The sequence below is a fragment of the Heliangelus exortis genome, chromosome 13 (genome assembly GCF_036169615.1).
Source record: "Heliangelus exortis chromosome 13, bHelExo1.hap1, whole genome shotgun sequence".
In the NCBI taxonomy this organism is placed as follows: domain Eukaryota; kingdom Metazoa; phylum Chordata; class Aves; order Apodiformes; family Trochilidae; genus Heliangelus; species Heliangelus exortis.
The window spans coordinates 3,359,920-3,365,919 of record NC_092434.1 but is presented as its reverse complement, the minus strand read 5'-3'; the positions used below and the strand labels follow the sequence as shown (position 1 = coordinate 3,365,919).

The 6,000-nt window shown below is 41.1% G+C and overlaps 1 protein-coding gene across 1 annotated transcript in view; it reads left to right on the top strand.

Annotated features, from left to right (window-relative positions):
* Nucleotides 1–5,362: 5,362 nt before the first annotated feature.
* The window catches only part of PLCG2 (phospholipase C gamma 2), a 61,374-nt gene continuing 60,736 nt past the window's right edge, over nucleotides 5,363–6,000 (top strand). Inside the window, exon 1 of the mRNA XM_071756630.1 lies at nucleotides 5,363–5,457. The gene's annotated coding sequence lies outside the window, so the exon portion shown is untranslated. The remainder of the gene's footprint in view (nucleotides 5,458–6,000) is intronic.

Genomic DNA, 6,000 nt, shown 5'->3' with positions numbered 1-6,000 from the left:
AGATAACATCTGCAATATGATGCACAGCTGCCTGGGCACTCTTGTAGCAGTTACTAAAACTAGAGAAATCTTGTAGTGATGCAGAGCATGCAAAAGATGAAATCCTCTGTGTTGTGGGGCCCTAATCAGTAGGTCACTTGTGGGGGCAGATTTGAGAAGTTAAGCTCAGAAACTGGCCTGTCTCTGGGAGAAAGCCAAGCCAACAGGCTAAAACAGCTGAGCTAATAGCTAAAAGGATCTTTAATCCATCTTTGCTGCCAGTTGTCAAGCAAGAGGTCACTAAGTAGCCTGCACGGATGAGTTAAATGATAAAACCTGAGAAAATCACTGAGAAAGTCAGGGTGTTGAAGCCTAAAATCTATTGGAAATGCACAATTGTATTAAGTAAAAGGCAGAAGAAATCCAGCTTGCTCCTCTTGGTGCCAGGCAAACAAAAAATTCCTGGCATTACTCTGGGTATGGATTTTACTCCCTGATCCTGCTTCCATGTGTGTCCCTGAAAATGCCCCACCCTTGGGAAGAGCAAATGGAAGTGCTGCAGCTGGGATGGAAGCCTTTGGTCATGGGGAATTTCAGTCCCACAGACAGAAGGTGAGCTGCTTTTTATAGCTCCCAGAGGGCTAAAGCAGAGCTGTGCTGCTTGCTGGCTGCTGAGGTGTCTGGAGGTGACTTTGCTGATGCAGTTGGTTGGATTTTGCTGCTCAATTATCTTTCCCCTTTGAAAGAGCCCCTTCAAAATATCCATGGGGTCCACAGCAGGAAGAAAGGCATTTAGGAGTTAAGCCAGAAGCTTGTACACTTCTGCTGAGGGAGCAATATGTTCACTATAAATGAACCCTGAGACTGCTAATACTGGGTGTAGGCAGTGGGTGGCACCGTGGGATCACAGAAGAGGAAGCAGAGCAAAAAAGACCTGAGGTGATGAAACCCATCAGAGAGGCAGATGGGATGCTGAGGAGGGGTTGTTCTCAGGATGAGGATTCCTACCTGGATTCCAGGCACTAAAAGAAAGGGCATGGATCACGGGATGGGTAACAGAACAACAGTCAGAGAGCTCACAGTAGCACAGATGGTATTTTAACCTCCTGGGAGAGGAGAATGTTTGGGGGTCTGAATAATATAAAGATGCTCACTGGTGTTTCTTGGTCACTGGCTTGAGCCAGGAGCTCCTGGAAGGCTTGCTGATTTGTCATAACCAAGGTAGGAGGAGTGGCACTGGAGCAAGTTGGCTGAGTGAGGCTTAAAGTCACCACACCATAACCTTCCAGCCTGAGGAAATGCAACAGAAGGGACATAAAAATGTGATGTGACATCTATGAATAGGAGAATTACTTTGGCAGCCTCCTCTGGTGTTATATTCTCAGTGGCAGCACCTATAACTCATCTGCTCTGTTGTATTACCTGTAAGTAGATGATAGGGCCAGTATTGTTTCAAAATTCAATTTATCACACTAATTTCAAACCTCAGTGCTGTAATATTGACTTTCTTTTTATTATCTAATCCTCTGCCTTCAGGAAATGAGTACAGAAGATGTTCAAGTTGACATAAACAATTGATGTTTAAAAATTTTATTTTTCTTCTGGTTTTTGGGTTTTTTTTGTTGTTGTTGGTTTTTTTTTTTGGTTTTTTTTTTCCCCCAACATGGTTCTATCATATGGTGGCTGAGAAACAAGAAATAATAGATAAGTATTGTTGGCCTCAGAATTACAAATTCCTTTTCCAGTGCTACACTCATGCAAATTTAGTTTCTAAATACAGCACCATAGTTTTTGTTAGCATGGATTCCATCCCGGTATTAAAATAATAGCAATGTTAATTGTAATGATAATGCTACCATTAGTGGTGGGGTTTTTAGTTGCTTTCCACAGGGTTCACTGTTTTTTCCAGGATGCTTTGCAAGACGTGTGTTTAGTCCTACTCTGACTTTCCCTTGTAGTGGTATGAACAAGCAAATGAGCCCTTCATTTCTTTTTCCTTTTTTCCTTTTTTCCTTTTTTCCTTTTTTTTTTCCTTTTTTCCTTTTTTCCTTTTTTCCTTTTTTCCTTTTTTCCTTCCTTCCTTCCTTCCTTCCTTCCTTCCTTCCTTCCTTCCTTCCTTCCTTCCTTCCTTCCTTCCTTCCTTCCTTCCTTCCTTCCTTCCTTCCTTCCTTCCTTCCTTCCTTCCTTCCTTCCTTCCTTCCTTCCTTCCTTCCTTCCTTCCTTCCTTCCTTCCTTCCTTCCTTCCTTCCTTCCTTCCTTCCTTCCTTCCTTCCTTCCTTCCTTCCTTCCTTCCTTCCTTCCTTCCTTTCCTTTCTTTCCTTTCTTTCCTTTCTTTCCTTCCTTTCCTTCCTTTCCTTCCTTTCCTTCCTTTCCTTCCTTTCCTTCCTTTCCTTCCTTTCCTTCCTTTCCTTCCTTTCCTTCCTTTCCTTCCTTTCCTTCCTTTCCTTCATTCCAAGTGTTTTTGTTGCTCTTATTTTTTGTGAACCTTTGTATCAGTAAAGATTTTCAGCTACTTTGTTTTGAATAAGTAGTGATCATGGAAGGCCAGATGTTCTGTAACACAGAGGTGTATTTGCAGCTGATCCTGTCTTTCTCTTTACTTGCAATATTCACAACATCAGGTTTGATTTGTGTTTTCACATGCCATAGCCCTCTTCTTATCTACACAGGCCAACCCTGAATCACTTCCTTGTTTGTTTCTGGCTTTTGTTTTAGCAGATCAATATGGGTTCATTCTCAGAGGGCAGCTGCAAGAACACTTGTGCCAGCACCAGGGACCACTCAGAGCAGAGCCAACAGGAGGCAAAAACAGCAGGAGGAGGGACTGCCTTTCTTACAAGTGCTGGATGAAGATTTACATCAAACTTCAGCTTTAAACCAGTTATGCCTCAGCTCTTCACTTGGTGGGAACAGAGTTAATGACATCTCATTGTTTTCCTGCCCTGCCTTCTGCTATTATCTCTGTTACAATCCAACAGAGCACTGGCTTTTGCTATAATAATTGTATTTCTAGAACAATTGCAGTTGCAGATGTAAAGTACTCCACTTGAAGTGTCCTTTGCCAGTGTGAAACATGAAGTCCACTGATAGCTTAGCTAACTAGAGGTGAACCCAAACTTTGCATTTTTTTTTTCAGCTAAACAAAAGTTTTCTTGAATGCTTTTGCTGCCTGAGAGAAACGTGAAACAAGAAACACCTGCCCTTGAAATACCCAGCCCCACACTTCCTGACTGACCCAGTATGAACCACTGCTGCTCAGCACACTTTATTTCCTTTCTTTGAAGAAAAAAAAAAAAAAAAAAAAAAAAAAATTAACCACAGTCTGGCAACACCTTGACCTTATGTATCATCTGCTAGGGGTAGCAAGCTGCTCTTCACAAGAAGGTAAGCTACAGACAGAGGAGAGCATATGCACAATATAAGATGAGAAGGGTTTGAGCCTTGGCTTTTTCTCAGTCTTTTGACTGGTCTCCTTCCTGACACCAAAGGGGCCTTGCTTGTGTCCACTGTAGGAGAAGGTAAAAACCCTTTTGTTTTCCTCTTTCTGTATTAGCCAGGGTTTTCTTTTGCTGCTTTTTGTAGTTTGGCTATTTTCTTGGCAAAAGAAATCCTTTCTGCAATAATACATACTCCTGTTGCAATGCCAAGTGCTAAAGTCTGGCTGTTGTTGGACTACAGAAACCATCAAAAGGCACCTTTAGCTCTTCTGTTTGCTTTGTAGCTGGGGCTTTCCTTCCATAGGGGAAGCCAAGAGCTCCTCTTCCCACTGGAGACTTGTGCCATCAAGCCAGCAGCTCTGTCTGGTTCCTCCCTCTATGCTGCCAGACCAGTGTAAACTGGTGCCTGTCAGGCACAGGGAGCAGGTTTTTCTTATTTTTGTTTAGAGGTTTTATAAGGAACCACTTTTCCAGTTCTATTTCTCTGTCTGATATTTTTAAAAACTTTTGTATGTTTTCAGTCATATTGTGTCATGTTTTGTTTTCACAAAATAACTCAAAGAATGAAATCTGTTTTGCCATGCTTGAACGCTTTTGGTAGGAATATTTGAATTTTGTTTTAATATGCTAAGATTATATTTAGAAACAGATCTATATATGTATTTATGAGTTATGACTAGTATTTCACAGAATCATAGAATGGCTAGAGTTGGAAGGGACCTTAAAGATCACCCAGTTCCAACCCCCCTGCCATGGGCAGGGACACATCCCACTAGGATCAGGTTGCTCCAACGTGGCCTGAGACAATTCCAGGGAGGGAGCATCCACAACTTTCCTGGGCAACCTGTTCCAGCCTCTCACCACCCTCACAGGAAAGAATTTTTTCCTAATGTCTACCCTAAACCTCCCCTCTTCAGGTTTTAAACCATTATCCCTTGTTCTCTTGCTACACATCCATGCAAAATGCCCTCCTCCAGCTTTCTTGTAGGTCCTCTTCAGACACTGGAAAGGTGCTATAAGGTCACCTTGGAGCCTATATACTCTCTTGAGTATAAGTCAATAGTAAGTTGGTACCACTCAGCTTCAATATTTTCATGATTTTAAAAATAAATTAAAAAACTGACGTACGTTGACAGTTGTTGATAAAGGGCACCTTCTTTTAATCTATTTTTCCTCTGGTGTGATAAACTTCAAGTTGCTTTCTGGTCTTGCTTTTAACTCTTCAGCTCCACCTGTAAGCCATTTTTGTCCTGACAGCACGTGGCTGAACACAGGCTGCAAATGTAGCTTGCAAATGCACATCCTGAAACAGAAACAAGTGCTTTCAAATCTCATGTGTTGTGGGGTTTTTTTTGTTGTTTCCTTTTTTTTTCCCTCAAGATTAAAGATGTTAGAACTTTTCCTTAAAGCTTGGCTGCTGCAGTTGGCAGAGTACATGAGACTTTTTGTGTTTGTTAAAAAATTATGAACTCCCTTGGTTACAGAACATAAAAACAGGAAGAGAGGGCATCCCAAAGCTTTAGAAACCAGAAGGCAGAGAATTCAAAATTTTCTTAAGACAAACCCAGAAACTGTAACAATGGTTGCCTTGATCTTGGCTGGAGATTATTCATGCATTGCTGGATTATTAATACATGATGCAAGTGACAGAACATGAAAGGATCTCAGCCCATGAAGACTTCAGAAGAGGAGAGAGTCTTGCTGGCTGGAAGTGACATACTTCAGAGTTAGCATTCCACTTTCTTTCTTATTACTGCCTTTTAAAATTATTCCCCCCCACCACCGTTAGCATCAGCCATAACAAAATTTGTCCTTGGGAGGAGTCACCAAAGGTGACAGGGGTTTTTTTTTCCCAAAAATGTAAATTAACTGAAAGGGGCCAGGCTGTTGAAAACTTGATTTGAGATTTTGTATGCTTAAAGGGTCCTAACAGTGTGCTTTCTACCCCAGCAGAGTCAGTACAAAGAGGAAGAAACCTCCATTTGACACTGCCTCACTAATCTAAGCAGAATACTCTTCATTATTCTGCAGAGGATTAAAGGTAAGCTTTGAGACTCAGCAGGGCAGCTGTCCTTTGCAGAAATAGTGTTAAATAGTTCCTGATGTGTGGCAGAAAGGTTCTGGAGTGTAGATGGGTTTAAATTGCCTGGCAGAGCCTTCTGTGTTCTAGCTTTTGTTTTCTCTCTTGTAAAATAAAGAGTTCTGTAGCTAAAGGGACTTTCTGGATCATAAAAGAAAACTATAAAAGCATTTTCTTTGAAAGAGGGGGCAGTATCTAAAAACTACCAGTCCAGTCTAAGAAAAAGAAGTGGAGGAAACCATTTTTTTGTGTGTGAAATTTTGAATATCATTACAAACATATGAATAAGCCCTGAATGCTCTCCTGTTAATGGAGAGACATTAAAAAATTTCCACTGGAAGACTGGTTGGTTTTTCAACGTTTTTTTTCTTTATTGGTAAAGTTCAGATTTAGAGTTTGTTTTTTAAACAGCTCACACAGTGTGTCAGATTTTCAGTCAAATGTAACTGATTGGGAAGGTGTTGGTAGCTGTATTTAACAAAAATATTGTCAAGTTTCTGAATT